General features: G+C 37.5%; 1 protein-coding gene and 1 pseudogene across 4 annotated transcripts in view; one reads left to right on the plus strand and one right to left on the minus strand.

Annotated features, from left to right (window-relative positions):
* STAG1 (STAG1 cohesin complex component) overlaps positions 1–17,266 on the plus strand; it is a 459,692-nt gene that overhangs the window by 160,570 nt on the left and 281,856 nt on the right. The gene's annotated exons all lie outside the window — the stretch shown is intronic.
* Positions 3,587–5,280, minus strand: LOC102984159 (cysteine desulfurase-like; annotated as a pseudogene).

Below are 17,266 nucleotides of genomic sequence, written 5' to 3' on the forward strand. Positions count from 1 at the left end.
AGAGAGAGAGAGAGAGAGAGAGAGAGAGAGAGACAGAAAGAGATCTTTTATAACCTTCTTACTCTCTTTTCTCTCTCCTCATTGACTTAACAAATACCATTAAATAGTTTAGAAGAGCATATCTTCATTGGCTTCTTACTAATTCATTACAAGGATAAGCCATGATTATGTGTGTCTTTACATTTTTTTCCACTATTTTAAAACTTATCATTTGTATTTACTTCCCCACATCTTTTTTTCATTTTAAAGTACTAGAGGGTAAAATTATTTCATTAAAGAATATTTCTTGGGCTTCCCTGGTGGCGCAGTCATTGAGAGTCCACCTGCCGATGCAGGGGACACGGGTTTGTGCCCCGGTCTGGGAAGATCCCACGTGCTGCGGAGCGGCTGGGCCCGTGAGCCATGGCCGCTGAGCCTGCGCGTCCGGGGCCTGTGCTCTGCAACGGGAGAGGGTACAGCAGTGAGAGGCCCGCGTACTGCAAAAAAAAAAAGAATATTTCTTAACTGTGTGGTAATAAATACCATTTTACTCTCCAAAAAGTTGTATTAGTTTGTCTTTCACCAGAAGTGTAGCTAGCAATTGGATATTTTATATTTAAGAATTATTTGACAACATAGGCAAAGATGGTAAATCATTATTTTAATTTGCATTTTTTGATTACTGATGATTATATGTTAAATCTTTTAATTTGATATCTGCTCATTTTTAATACTTCATTTTCAATTTAAGTTTGAAATTTAGGTAATTGATGAAAGATTTATTTTTATTTTATTTTTAGATTTATTTTTAGACCTAAAAGCAGGCAAGTTTTCATTAGTATACCTTCTATTTTTTTAACCTGTATTTCCCTTTGAATTCCTTAAGGGAGTTTAATGTTTACTGCTTTTTATGTATGTTACCAGATTGATGTGTTCAAGAATCCTGGAATTTGTATGGGAAGGGAGGGAGGTGGAGTGGTGGGATGATGCTAAATAGTAAAAGAAATACTGAATTCCCAGTTACCCAAAGCAATGGACAACCTTAGATTACATAAGTATAATTTTAAAATATATTAAGTGACTTTTAGCCATTAAGCTTGACAATTTCTTTATTATACTGTAATAGAAAAATTGTTAACAAGCTACAGAAATACTATTTTTGATTTCTGTTTATTGCCTCCCACCCTTACATGGAAACACAAGCAGAAAGATGAAGGAAATTAAATTTAAAAATTGCATTTCAGTATTTTGCTTTTCTTTTTTCATGTAAAACTATTTTTCCAACTTTTACTTAATATGAACAAAATCTTCAATATTTAATATGAACAAAATCTAGTCATCTGTATTTGATACACACTAGTGAGTAGTGTATGTTTTTTCTTTTTTGCCCAGTATCTTCTATATTCTTCATCCACATTACTCTTCCCTGTTCCTGTTTCCATACTTTACTCTCTGCTTAAATTCTTTTGGATTCATGTTTTATGAAAGGTAAAGATTAGTAGTCAGAGCCTACTGCTACTTGCATAATTTAGTTTTAAGTCACTTTTTCAACTTTTTCTCACTATTCTTCTATTGAAGTTGACCCTAAGCATTTTCTACTTTGCTGTAATTTTTTATTATTCTTTTATGTTTTTCTTTCCTAGCTAGATTCAAATTAATCTACAAACTTCTGTAATTTTTTTTTACTCAGCGTTCTATTGTGGGCATTTTTTCCCATGAATTAACCTTATGATTTTTCATTGTTATATACTATTCCCTAACATGGCTGGGCCGTGATTTATTTAACCAGTTTTCATTTGGGCTAATTTATTGTTAAAGAAGAATAAGTATATTTAAGATAACTATTTAAGAGTAGTTTTATTCTATTAAACATAGTACTTCTTTGAATATCCTTATATATCCCTCTGAAATGTGCACGTGGGAATCCTTTGTAACATAAATTCCTGAAAGTGGTTGCTGAGCAAAAGGAATGCATGTTTAAAAAACTCTGATGCATGGGCTTCCCTGGTGGTGCAGTGGTTGACGGTCCGCCTGCCAACGCAGGGGACGCAGGTTCGTGACCCGGTCCGGGAGGATCCCACATGCTGCGGAGTGGCTGGGCCTGTGGGCCATGGCAGCTGAGACTGCGCGTCCGGGGCGTGTGCTCCGCAACGGGAGAGGCCACAGCAGTGAGAGGCCCGCGTACCGCAAAAAAAAAACAAAACCAAAAAACTCTGATGCAGGTCTTTTATTGAAGCTGGCACACTAATTTAAGTGTTTATTACCCCTTCACTTCAAACATAAAGTAATGAAAGGTAAAATATTTAAAAAAGGGTAGACATTAATGAGTTTAGAAACTAAATGTTTCTGTGGTTTATATAGAAGAAAAACTACGTGGTGATCAGGATTGGGCTTAAGGTAGCAGAAGCAGGCACTTGTAGCCAAGAGTTTGGCTCTTATGTGTTAAAAAGATGAAAGGTGCTTCATGAAGGGTAGAGGAATAGAGTTAGGCTTAAAATACATGAAGCCAGGGCCTAACACGAGACTGCATACTTGTAAAGGAGACTGAAGAAAGCTGCTGAGAACTGCTACATAGGCTAAGGCTTATGTTTAGGGGGATTGTATATCTCAGGTTACCCTTGAGACTCCAGTTTATGCTTGTCATCCATGTAGTTATTAGTAGAGACTCCTTTAATACTCAAGAGGGTCCTAGTTTGGATAATAACTTATACTAAAACCCCACTTTTAGGAAAGCATGGGCTGAAGGAAGGGAGAGGACAGACATAGTCCTTATAACCAGGTCCTGAATTAAAATGACTACTTTCTTGGTTGGAGGCTGGGTCTGTAAAAATCCCCTGTATCATCTTAGACCAGGAAGTTCTTTCTAAGCCCACTGTATGATCTAGTTTTGCAGTGGAGTGAGTAGAATGAGCAGAGATAATCACAAGAACATTGGCTAGGGAGGGATGAATAATAAAAGAAGTATATTTAAGACTCTAGAGAGATGAAAGAAGAAATTCTATCTAATACCAAAAAGGAAATAAACTTAGTAAATTGGTTTTACTGAGGATAAAAAGCTACATTAGATGCCATCAAAGGGAGAATTGAGGAATTGGCATTCATTAGGCATTCATTTAGAATGTAGCCCAGAGAAATAAAAAAGTAAATATGAAAGAGCAGTTGAGTGACTGGTGTGGATTGAAAGGGTTCCAAAATATGCAGGGGAGGAATCCTGAGGGAATAGAAGAGACATAGTTTTGTTGTTTTTTTTTTTAGAGGAAGGTGATTTTATTTCTCTAATTTGCAAATTAACAATTTTTTTTAAAAGAAACATAAATTAGTACAATAATAGGTAGAGTCATACACATATTTCTGGCTCCATCAGGTCAAAAGAAAAGAGGGACAAGAACACAAAGGAGACAAGCCTTCTAAGAAACTTGCTGTTCAGTCTATAGTTAATATGAAAAGGTAGCCTTGGGAGCCACAAAAAAGATGAAATTGTAGATGATTATGCTTGATTCTGAAGGAGTCAATCTCTCTGAGCAGCAGTAAGCAACAACTCAAATGTCCAAGTAGAGCATCAGGGTCCCTGAGCAAAGAGCCTTCTTCTGGTGCCTCGGGCTCCCCCCACCAAGGGTATGGGCTCCCCAAGCAGTAGCAATATCATTCATAGCAAATGTCCCTCCTGTTTCAGGATAAGAACATCCACTCACTATAAGACCACAGAAGGACTCCTGGAGAGAAATGGGTACTGTTCCCCACGAAAGGAGCTGAGGCTGGAGAAAGATAGTTTTCTCATGTTTCTGTCTTGGAAGCAGGCCAATGCTGAAGTCACCTGGGCTATACCAATTCTGGTGTGAACATGGAGCAGCCACTGGGGGTAACAAGGTACCTGGCTGTGCATGGGTTGATGAGGCAGGAGAAGCCAGGCCAGCACAAAGTCAGAGGCCCACTCTTCTAGTGTTGGGTCCACTTGATGCTCTTTAGGTCATTGCCATCCTGCACCATCTCCCAGAGAGGGCTCATTTCTCGAAGATGCTTCACATGGTAAATGCACTTCTCCACTGTGTAGTCTACTTCCTCCTCTGTAGTGAAACGGCCGATGCCAAGCCTGATAGAAGAGTGAGCTAAATCCTCATCAGTGCCAATTGCTCAAAGGACGTAAGAGGGCTCCAGGGATGCAGAGGTGCAGGCACTCCCCGAGGATAAGGCAACATCCTTGAGTGCCATCAGCAGACTCTCCCCTTCCACATATGCAAAGGAGAGGTTGATACAGCCTGGGTAATGGTGCTCAGGGTCCCCATTCATCACCACGTCTGGAAGGCTCTTCATTATCTTCCATGTCATTCGTTCTGCTAACTTGGAGATCCGCTTGTGGTCATACTCCATCTCTTGCTGTGCCACCTCACACGCAGCCCCCAGCCCCACCACCAAGGGTGTGGGGACTGTCCCAGACCTCATGCCCCACTCCTGCCCCCCTCCACTCTGCAGGGCCTCCACACACACACGGGGCCGGCGGCGAATGTAGATGGCACCAACCCCTTTCAGACCATAGGTTTTGTGACCACTGATGCTCATGAGATGAATTTTCATGTCGTTGACGTCGAGTGGGATTTTTCCAACAGCCTGGGCTGCATCAGTATGGAAATACACCTTTCTGGAACTGCAAATGTGCCCTATGGTTCACTCCAATCTCATTGTTCACAGTCATGACTGAGACCAGACTGGTATCTGGCTGGATGGCAGCCTCTAGTTCTTTCAGGTCGATGATCCCACTCTTCTTCACTGGGAGGTAGTTGACCTGAAAGCCCTCAGCTTCCAATGAACGGCAGGAGTCCAAGACACATTTGTGTTCTGTCTGCATGGTGATCAAGTGCTTTTTCCGTGATCTATAGAACCTGGCCATCGCCTTAATTGCTATGTTGTTGGATTCAGTAGCGCCACTAGTTAAGATAATCTCACGAGGATCAGCCCCAGTCAGAGATGCTACTTGCTGGCGAGCACGTTCCATGGCTGCCTCACTCTCCCAGCCATAAGCATGTGTCCGGGAATGTGGGTTCCCATAGTAGTTGACTAGGTAAGGAAGTATGGCATCAAGCACTCGAGGGTCCAGAGGAGTTGTAGCTTGCACATCCATATACAGAGGTCTCAGCACTGATTCCGCCTCCGGAGCAGTGGCTGCGTCTGAGGGAACAGCACACTGGGGAGCACGGTCTGCAACACGCAGGCGCAGCCCCCGAGTGGGTGCCTTCTCCCTCGGCCACGGAGCGGCGGGGGCGGCCGCGGCCCCGGCCCCAGCCTCCAAGAGGTTCTCAGTAGCATCATCTCGGTGGCAGCCCTGCGCCTAAAGCGGCTGCTGTCCCCAGCTACAGGCTCCCGGAAGTACTCGAGACATAGTTTTTGAAGAGGTAGTTTTGTAGAAATTTACAGTCACATTTCCTCGGATGTAGAGTTTGTTCTCAGGAGTCAACAAGATAAGTGAAAATCATTACATAGCCAGTAATAGTACAGGCATTCCTTGTGTTTTTTTGTTTTTTGTTTTTTCCCGCACCTCACAGATACTGCATTGTTTACAAATTGAAGGTTTGTGGCAACCCTTCGACAAACAAGTCTATCAGCACCATTTTTCCAACAGCATTATTTTTTAATTAAGGTGTGTACAGTTTTTTTAGGCATAGTTATTGCATACTTAATAGACTATAGTATAGTGTAAACATAACTTTTATATACACTGGGAAACCAAAAATTCATGTGACTCTGTATTGCAATGTTTGTTCTATTGCAGTGGTCTGAAACCAAACCTGCAGTATGTCTAAGGTATGCCTGTATAGTATAACTGTAAAATATTGAGGATTGAAAGAAAGTCTTGAAATATTTCATTAAAGAATGCTTGACCCTTTTCTCTGACTACAATGCAATAAGGTTGAAATACACAAAATAAATTCCCCTTCTACATTACATTATACTCACAAGTCTGGAAAGGCACTTTTAAATAATTCATGTGGTAAAGAGGAAATAAATAGAGTTGAAATGTGAATGTTAGTGAAAAGTAATATTAGTGAAAAATTGAGGCCAGCTAAAGCACTACTTGAATAAATATACAGTCTTAAATGTATTACTATTAGCAAAAGTAGTACAAACTTAGAGAAAGAAAAATAGGAAAACTAAAGTAATTAGAAAGAAAGGAATAATAAAAGTAGAAATGGAAATTAAATAGAAAAAGAAATGGTAGAAAAGGTTAACTAATTCAAAATATTGGCAATTTCAGTTCAGTACATTTTTAAGACTTAGAGGTTTTATCTTAAGAATGCAAGGGTGGCTTAATGTTAGAAAATATTTTACTGTTATATAGCAGATAATCCTGTGGGCAAATTGATATAGAATGTTTAGAAAAATCATTTGATAAAATATAGCTGATATTCATAATGAACAATAACTCTTCATGAATAAATGAACAAGAGGGAAGTTCCTTAGCTTGGTAAAGTTATCACACAAAAACCTTATAGCTCACATCACGGCACTTTTTTATTTTTTATTTTTGGCTGCATTGGGTCTTCGTTGCTACATGTGGGGTTTCTCTAGTTGCAGCAAGCGGGGGCTACCCTTGGTTGCGGTGCGCGGGCTTCTCATTGCGGTGGCTTCTCTTTGTTGTGGAGCATGGGCTCTAGGCACATGAGCTTCAGTAGTTGTGGCACTTGGGCTCCATAGTTGTGGCTTGCGGGCTCTAGAGCGCAGGCTCAGTAGTTGTGGCGCACAGGCTTAGTTGCTCCGTGGCATGTGGGATCCTCCCAGACCGTCCCCTGCATTGGCAGGTGGATTCTTAACCACTGCGCCACCAGGGAAGTCCCTCACATCACGGCATTTTAAAAAGGAAAATTTAGATCAATTCCCAGGAATAAGCACTAGAGTATAACAATTGAAAAGGAAAATACAAAATTTTCCGTATTTGCAGAATATACAATTGTCTATGTAGGAATTTCAACATAAACTAGGGTATTAGAACTAATGAGTGATCCAGCAAAACTCCTAGAGAGAAAATTAACACTAAAAAAAAAAAATCAGCATTCTGAACATGTTAGAGGAAACAATAGCCCATGTAAGAAGACAGTAAGGAAAAATGAATAAAATTTTGAGTGGAATAGAATAAAATTCTGTTTCATACTCTTCATATCGAGTGGCATAAAAATGTCTGGAAGATAGTGAGAATCAGTAAGGATGTAGAATAAGAACTAGTGGGAGTACAAATCTGTGTAACTCCTTTGGAGAAAAATTTGACAGTATTAAGAAAAGTTGAATGACCTATTCATTTTTCATTCATTTAGCAAATATTTAATGAGTGCCTACACTGTGGGCAGCACCTTTTTCTCTTTTTTATGTCTTTCTTTTTTTAACTGAGATACTTTGAAGAAAGGGAATTCAATTCCTAGATATAACCTTTAGAGAAATTTTTGTGTATTTTTATAAATGAGGCAAATACAGGAATTTTTCTTGCTACTTTGTAATAGCAAAAAGAAAGAAAAAGGAAGTAAAAAAAGTCTATGAACAGGACAATTGATAAATAAAATGTGGTATATTCAGACACTTCAAATGAGTGAGCTAGAGCTCTAGGTACCATTATAGATAAAATTTCAGAAATGCATTTTAAGGGACAAAGCAAGCTACAGAATGATACATAATATATTGTACTGCTTATATATACACATATCTAAGTTTATTTAACATCAAGTTTATGTTATTGGTTACTTACTGAGGAGATAGGAGAAGGAGAATGGGATCAGATGGGTATATGTGGGGTACTACAGCAGTTACTGAAAAAGAAGCAGAAAGAAACAAATATGGCTGTAAAGTATTAAATGTTGTTGAAGCTGGATACCTTCTTGTCTATCTTGTTAGTTTTATTATTTGAATTAAAAATGGATAGCATTTCTGAAATGCCCCCCAAAAGGAGGGCTTATAATGTCCATATATTTGGAAAATGACTGTATCCCTTCCCCTTTGGAGAGGTATGAAATGTGTTAAAGATTTGATAAGATTTGTGTTAAAGAACCTGGCTTCTTTTATTTATCCAGCATTCCAGCATTCCAGAAACCTTTGATTCCTTCAACTATTTATGACCATTTTCTCTTTTAAGTCTTTTCTCCTTATCAGAATTGTAAAGAATCAGTTTTACTAGCTTAATAGATAATTGTTACACACCTCCTGTAATCAGATGCTGTGCTAGATAGTTCCTGAATGTAGAGAAAAACAACCACAGTTTTGCCCTCATGGGAAACAGGTATTACAGAATACTTTAATAAAACAGATATACTGAGTGGGTTGAAAACTCTGAAAATTCACTTGGGCACGTCTAGAGGACAGGGTTGTGGAAGGTTTGCCTGTATAGCTAAAACTTGACCTGAGACTTGAAAGATGAGTAGGAGTTAGGTAGGCAGTAGCAGAGGGCACTTCTTATAGCAGAAACAGGGCATGCAAAAATGAAATCTCTACCCCTACAAAGAGGGCATAGATGTCCAGTAAAAATAGAGCTGAGAGAAGCTAGATTCTGAACATTGAACGTTTTGACTTTTTGTGTAATTGATGGCATTTTAGAAAGAAAACAACATCATATTTAGCGTTTTTAGAAATACCTTTCTGGAAGCAGTACAGGTGGTGATTTAGGGTGTGTACGGCTGGAAGAAAGACCAATTAGGAGGCTTTTTTTTTTTCCCCCTCCCCCTCCAGTGATCCAATTGGGAAGTAATGAGAGTTTGCATTTATAGTGTCAGTGAGGGTGAAAAGGAAGAGGAAGTGACCGATTCTATATATATTAAGGCTGTAGGATGCTTCTGAAGGATGAGAAAGAGGACAGAATCTAAGGTAATTCCTAGTTGTTTGACTTGGGGATATTCACTGAAAGGAAATTTTTAAGAGTATAGGTGTTAGTAGATGGGTATGGGAATAGTTTGGTTTGGACATTTTGACTTTTAGGTGCATGACACTGACTATATGTTGAATTTTGGAACATTCAAGCTATTAATCTGGTATTTGTTGCTTTAGCAGTTAGGAGTTAGCATTTAAGTGAATTTCTATAATCCATTGGCATTTGCATTTTGTACCTCCAGACTTCAACTAAAAATGTTGGACTACAGTTGCTTCATTCAACAAAAATTCATTGAGAGCTCTTGTTTCAGGCATTGGGTTAGGTACAAGAGATACAATATGAACTAAACTTGCCTGACCCTTCCCTTCATAGACTTGCTAATCATAGAAGGGAAAGGAAATTCTCCATATTAATCAAATGATTTGTTAATATGCTATTACAAACTGTTGATTAATGCTAAGAAAACTCCATTTGGTCTTAATGTACTGATAATAATAACTTATGTGAATGAGGAATTGGATTCAGCCTATAAATGAAGTATACTTAATAGCATAGTTTGGTCTCCTGTTTGCTTTTGACAGGTGACTATGTGGGTAAAATTGATTTTGTCCATTGAAGTTATGATTGGGAAAGACATAGGTATCTTAGCGGGAGAGTCTGTGATTAGTCATTCTCTCTCTTTTAGGGAGGAAACTTTGTTCTCATGTTAAAGAAAAGTATGAACTTTTATAGGACATTCATTTCTTCTAGTTCCCAACTTACAAATGGGTTAGATGCCAAATCTCAAGGTATCAAATGCAGAGGAGTTCTCCCCTAAGATTTGTGTAGGTGAGTTTTAATTACTCTATGTCGACACCAAGGAAAGTGAAAAAGCACCGGTGAGTTTATTAAAATCTCACCTGTTAACTTGTGTTTGAACTGACAGTTTATTTAGTGACTGTATGAGAATTGAATGCTTTTCTGAGCTATTAATAGAATGGATACATGTGTTTATAATAAGTTTTGAATTTCTGAATGTTCATTGAAAAGCTTAAAAGTTTCAAGAAGTATTAAAATGGCTGAAGAATGTCTTAAGTTTAATTATAGAAGAAATGGTACTGAAACGTTAGAGGGGAGAACAAATGTACTATTGACTGAAATGAAACTTTGTAACAAAGATGGTCAAGAAATATTGAAGGAAGGAAATACTAACAATAAAGATGAGTAAAATCTTACAGAACTAAGCAAATATAAGTACTTGAATAGAATCAGTATATGAGTGTAATAAGAGAAATATGTGCTTATAGCTGCAACCACTACAGTGCAGGATATTGGGTACAGGACTTAAAATCATGAAAAAAATATTAAAACATTTATTCTGATTTTTAACAACATCATAATAAAAAATTTAAATTTAACATAAAAACATTTAGATTAAGTTTAGCTGTAGGTAAATGTGGAAAACTGAAAATAACAGTAGTTTAAACAAGATAGTTTATTTCTCTCATACGTAAAAGATCTTAGATAGATGATCTTTTCCATGGCAGCAGGTAGACTGTCAAAGGATTGACATTGTTAATACTTAAATACTTTAATAATCATTAAGGTATACATAATCATAACTTTAGCAACTGTACATTTTGATGTTTATCAGAAACGAATTTTACACAACAAAAAGGAAGAAGCTGCCAAGGCAGCACAATTGCGGTCTCTACCCCAGGCAGCAGACATTGGGTTCTGTTTTAAGCCCTATGAATATCTTTCTATCCTGTCTATTTCTCATTCCTCTGTCTTGACCCTTGTGGGAAGTCTGGGCCTAATGTTCCTACTAGTGATAACAGCCAGCCACATTGCACTTCACATGTCCCATGAATAAGTTGATGTTTTAAGGGTGGGAGTGCTGCTGGTGCCAGGCACTGGGCTCTTGAGGCGAACTGCTTCATTTTAGACTTCTTAGTTCCTGCAAGCCATGCACGAATGGCCACAAAAGTGGTCAAAGCCTGGTGAAGCCTAGCAAGCATACCTTTGTGGATGTTGATTGCCTACAGAGCCCCAAATGTGATACAAATGGTGTTTGAAGGCCCACCAGTGCAGCATAGATGTCATAGTGCTGGTGGGTGAACCTCATGGGCATCCATCATGGCATCCATGATTTGGAAAAAGAAGACCTGAGCCTTCAACACAACACCCTTGGTTGCAAAAGCATCACTGCCAGGATGCCTGTGCTTTTTAAACTCCGATTGGGAAGCAGAGCTGCAGTGCCTCTTTTGTGACTGCTGCTGGCTCCATTTCGTGTACATGCCAGCACTACAAGCAGCCCACCATCAATATTTAGCAGTAACAGAACACCTCTTAGAAGACCCTAGATGAGATGGACACTGGATGAGATGGACATTGCTAGCTCTACCTATATTGAGAGGAGGGTAGGGTTGAATTACTCTTCTGTGGCTGTAGCAGTCTCAGTATGCTCTTCTGTGGAAGTCTCCTGCTGGTAATCTCTACATGGATAAGAAATCCACCCCAACCCCCATGAAGCTTTGACAGCTAGTTCCAGTATTGTCATTGTGGTGGTCCTGGTGGCCATTGTTGTTGGCATTGCAATCCTGGTGATCACCATCAAGTGGAATTTGGAGAAGTAGAAGGCGGCAGGAATGAAGGACTGGGGGAATTGAATATACAACCCAGCATAGGTCTATAGTGGGGAGGGTCAGAGGACAGTGTCCCAGGAGCACTTCAGCGTGAAACTTAATTCTTGACTCAAGACAGATACTTTCTCCACCACCATCCCCTTCTTCTCTCCCTCCTCCCTCCATCCTAACAATTCTTGTCCTAGGGCTACCTTTCTTCCTGACTTTATCTCCCAACCTCTCTTGAAGAGCTGTTTCTATTATTATTCCTTCTTTCTCTTGGTCCATGGACAAGAAATCTCATTCTGTAAATGCAGACACAAGAATGTCATCTTTGATTATGTTTAAAATTAAAGGTTAAAATGACATCCTGGGATCATTTAAAAGTGGTGGAATACCTTTTGAAGGCTTAAATGACTTTAGGTGAGGAACAGTTTTATCTCATTATAAAGGAAAGAGTAGCATCTTCATCCTGAACTACCTACTAGTTTATCTACTGCTTATCGATGAGAAAAAAATTTGGCTTTATTTGGGCTTGCATAATGGCCATATCACTGTCTGTTACACCATGAACACATATGCTTCTTACTTAAAAGCTAATCTTATTTTGGTTGCCTAAAGACATTTTTATTTTTTTTGCGAAGAGACTGTCCAGATACTTTGGGGGTTTGTTCTTCAGCTCACCTCTATTATAGCTGATATTAGTAATATTTTATTATGTAAAAATGTTTGTATATACTTTGTCATTGGTAATTTTTGTGACTTTCTTAATATTACAGACAGTGAAATTTAATAAAATATGAGGGAGACATAAAGCAAGAGAGAGTTTGAATTTGTCAGAATTATGCCAATTTTAAAAAAACCTTAACTTTTTTTTTTTGGATCCTGTGGGAGGTTATACATAAGACGAAGGTGAAATAAATAGAACTTTACAAGCACTAGGGCCCTGCATCTTAGAATCACAGTATCTTTTTTTTTTTAAACATCTTTATTGGGGTATATATAATTGCTTTACAATGTTTTGTTAGTTTCTGCTGTATAACGAAGTGAATCAGCTATACATATACATATATCCCCATATCTCCTCCCTCTTGCATCTCCCTCCCACCCTCCCTACCCCACCCTCTAGGTGGTTGCAAAGCATGGAGCTGATCTCCCTGTGCTATGAGGCTGCTTCCCACTAGCTAGCTATTTTACATTTGGTAGTGTATGTCAGTGCCACTCTCTCACTTCGTCCCAGCTTACCCTTCCCCATCCCCGAGAATCACAGTATCTTAATTTGAACTTCAGAAATGTTCAGATTTTATAGCCCAAGGTTTTCCCCACAAATTATTATATTTTTATAAAATAATCATTGTTGATCCCTTTTAGAGATTCAGCTGGATTACCTTTGAACACCTTCATTGTTTAAGCTTCATGGTCACATCTCATCATCTTTTGCATCTCTTAAACTGACATGTGGAACTGGTCCAGACTATTTCATAATCAGTTTAGTGCCTTAAAATTCTTAGGTTTTTGAGAACAGTTGTAAGAAAGTTCTAAACATAAACTGTATTTCTTGCAGTTTTTGTGTTTAGTTACGTAGTTATTTGAATTATTAAGTTGTTTACTGTTTCTCAAAGACATATGTACATTTACATTTATCTACTGTTTACCAACCCCAGTAGAAAAATGAGCAAGTGAAGAGAGTCTTGTTTTGCTATTTGTTGAGCAATGTCAGTATTTTTGTGAGAAAAGACGTTAACATTAAAATGTTAAGTTTCTGATTCTTCCAAGTCTATCTTTAACTCTTGCTTTAACCTAATAACAACCTAATAACTGTAACTGTGTGATTAACTGTAAGCTAATTTTTTTAAGTGCTTTAGTCCTGATAATCCCCCATTTTCCTAGAATGAAAAGTAATATGTAAAATATACAGAATGTTTTAGGGCAGAAGATATAAATTCCTTTTTCATTTCATAGGTATTTGAAAATCCTCAAATGATAGCTTAATATTTACTTAAGAGTGAGTTTTTGATTTTTTGTTTAGTTAGAATGACTCTCTGAAATTTGTGGATGTTTTAACCTGTCCCCAACAATTCTAGCATCTACAAGGTTAGAGTAATATATATACTGTAAAAAATAAACCTCAGATATTGGTGGCATATCATGATAGACATTAATTTCTTATATATGTAACCATTCTTATATACGTAATATAAGAATTAGTGGTAGGTGTCTTTCCTTCACATGGTGACTTAGGATCCATGCTCCTTCCATTTTCTGGCTCCTCTTTCCCTTAGAGCCTCAATGTTGTTTGCATTCAGTGGCTGGAAGGGGAGAGAGAATGGAGCACTACCTACTTCTTAGACGCTTTTGGTCCCCCTGTTTACATTCCGTTGATGGAAACTTACCAGTACTACAGTGAGCCAGGTAATGGAGTCAATGGCTGGGTAGTTGTTACTCAGTTTGGTATACACTGAAAGGGAGAACACATAATTGTCATACTCTGGCTACTTTTAGATAATTAGAGGGAAGGTATACAGTAAATATTTTGATTTTGTTTAATTTCTTCAATACAGAGATTATAAAGGCTGCTGATTAGTGCTAAGATAAGAGCATTAACTCCTTACAAGTTATTTAAAACTAAAGTCCTAAGTTGAAGTTAGGGACTCTAGGAATTTTCACAGCCTCTATTCAGTTACATCCAAAGATACCTACTATTTTTCATGTATTTAGCTTCAGTGAACACATTGCTGTTGTTATTTTTTGTGTTGTTGCTGATGTCAAGCTTGTGGCTTTAACTTAGGTGTTTCAGATATTATTAGTCTTATTCATGAGATCCCCTAACCTTCCAAAGGTATCATCCACAGGTATATCACATTTTATATAGATGGTCTAGGACATATCAAGTAAATAGAGATATGACTGTTGCTGTATTTGTGTTATGATAGTGAAATATTTATAAAAGATTATGTATATAATGGGTTTACTTTATGAAGTTATTTTAAGGAAAAATAGCCTTTATTTTACATATTTATTTGTATTTATAAATTGTTTATAGATATTTGAATATATGGAATATGGTGCTTTCTACTAGCTTTATTTTCACATAGAGGACCTAACTTATTTTAATGCTTCTGGTCAAAATTCCTTACTTATAGCTTCAGTAAGAATTGAAATACAGAAAACACTATATGAATAAAGACATATTGAAGTATGAGACTTCTTTAGAATTTCTTCTTTTGTCCACCTCAGTAAATTCGGATTGAGTGTGCTTGTGCAGTTTGTTACCCTGTACACTAACTTTAATCATGTACAAAGCAGAACCCTTCAAAAATTTTTTTTCATGATTTTTGTCCAAACTGGTGAAGAAAACTATATATATGTTGATATAATTCCTTATCATTTCCTGGGCTTTGGTCCTAAGCCTTTGAGGATGGGAAGACAAAAAGGATTTTCCTCCTGGTGAGGACTTTTGATCTAGTACAGGATATCTTAACCTGGAGTCAATGCTAGAATTTTTGATAAGCGTGAACAGAAATGAGGAGAGTGGTAAAAAAATTTGGAATTGATTTAAAAAAATAAGTGCAGAGGGAAAACCTGATCTGGGACATTTAAAAGGATTGTTAATGGCATTGAAGACTAAATTTGTAGCAGTATGACTTCATATAATTGTTTGATTTTCCTCCTGCAGCCCTGTAACCAGATATTAGAAATGTGAATTACTGTTTACTAGAAGGAACAAAAATGTAGGTTTTGATCTGTTCCAGGAACTCCTTTTCAGTAGTTATAGTCCTTTGAGGGTTCTGAATTGCTTGAAACAAGACAGACTAATCTGACATGCACAGTCTTAGAAAGTGTATATAGATGTTGTGTTGTTTGCAGCATCATTGGGCTAGGATATGAATGTTTCCTAACTGGCTGTGGAAATTCTGGACTATGTGAACACACATTTTCAAGAAAGTTAAAAGCTACATATCCTCTATTAAAACTCCAGCTTTCACTCTTCACTCAGAGATACGTGCCTTGGTGTGTTTCTTGCTAGCTTCTCCTTGTGAACTCTGTTGTCTTATGACATTAAACTTGATTATGCTTAGGTCTTTTCTTCCTGTCCGTTTTAAGTAGGTCTGACAAATATTAATCTGTATTTTTACTAAGATCCTGTATTTTAACTGAGAAGAGTGTGATTAACCGGACTAGACAGGGTTATTCTGGGTGATATGATAGGAAATCATTTACCTATAATATCCACAAGCCTAACTTTGTTTATGAAACACCATTATTTAATAATTTAGGTATCTTGATTTTAGAAGACACATTAGAGACATATTTTGTACTTTGAAAGAGTTGTTGCCAACTTTATGACAACTCACGCATTAGCAGCAAAACAGGTGTATTTTCACTACAGTTATCTGTCTTAATAATCCATGTCATCATATCCACCCATGTATCTTAGATTTGTATGCTATGATATCACTTCCTGGTCATTCAGAACCAGCCATTTCACACCTTTTCCCCACACTGCATACAATAGCAGATTATTCTTCAGTTATATTAAGCACTGACAAGGTTTTTTTTTTAAAAGATGTTATTTTAGAAATCCTTTTAGAACTATTTGGTTTATAAAATGTTGCTGATATTTAGTCATTTCATAAATTACAGAAGGAATTGATGAATTCCAGAGTAAAATGGAAGAGAGAAAAAATAACTAGGATGACTTTAACTCCACTTTTCTGCTGCTTGTGCAGAAATTCCAGAATAACCTTCTATTAGTAGTTGAAGCCATCGTCAACACAAAGCAGCTGAGAGTCATGGCAAGAGATTGAAAGGATGTATAATAGGATTTAGGACGGACTTTTCTAGCATAATTATTAATAGCACCCTCTTTCACCCTGTAAGTGTTCTACTTTGTATGATAAATTATAATGACACTGTAAGAATTGGTAAAGAAATGAATGCAAGATAAAGACGTTAGAGGACTAAAGTTCTTGATGAGGCTCAAAAGGCAAAGTGTGAGTGTAAGACGTTCTGTACTAAATGGACAGAGATCATACCAGGTAGTATGGAAATTTAATGATTTCAAAGATGGAGTAGTTCTTAGATCTGTCTAGGATGTGAATGGAGAGTTTGAAGTAAAAACATTGATGGTTTTTTAGACCAACAGAAGTAAAAGTTGTGTATCTTAAGATATCAGATATATCTTTATTAACATTGTTGAAATGGCTCTGGATGGCTTGATTGGGGTAGAAGAAGACTTTGAACCAAGAAACAAAGGTTCAGTGACTGGGGATGGAGAGAGGGATGACTCTAGAGGCTACTTAATGTATCACGAAAAGAAAGGTGGTGGTAGGACGGTAAGCCACCTGGCATGGGTCTTAAAGGCTGATGAGTTTCAAATGCTGATAGATATAAGGTGGCTCGGATATGACAGTAGCTAGGAGAGGCAGTTATCATAAAGTACAAAAAAGGAAGTACTGTAGTATTCTGAGGCTATAGGGAAAACAGTCAAGTTTCAGATTGGGCCAAGGAGGTAGAGACAGATTTTGTGAATTGGTTGACTGTGTAGAGGAATTTTACAGTGAACTGCTAGTTCCGGATGTTTTCAGAGGAAATAGTTGGGAAGGAAAATCAGTGGAAGAGTGAATTAAGAGAAAGAAACCAAGAACTGTGTAGTATTCTAGAGCAGGAAAAAAATGGGATAACTGTTTTTAATGGTTGTAGATGATACAGATTGCATAGTCATTTTAAGAGATTTACTGACTTCAGGGTTCAGAATAAACTTGGCTTAAAATGGTTTGAAAATTCAGTGTATGCTGTCCAGGTGTTTTTAGCTTTGATTGACCTAAAATGGACCCCTATT

The sequence above is a fragment of the Physeter macrocephalus genome, chromosome 1, assembly GCF_002837175.3.
Source record: "Physeter macrocephalus isolate SW-GA chromosome 1, ASM283717v5, whole genome shotgun sequence".
Classification (NCBI taxonomy): Eukaryota; Metazoa; Chordata; class Mammalia; order Artiodactyla; family Physeteridae; genus Physeter; species Physeter macrocephalus.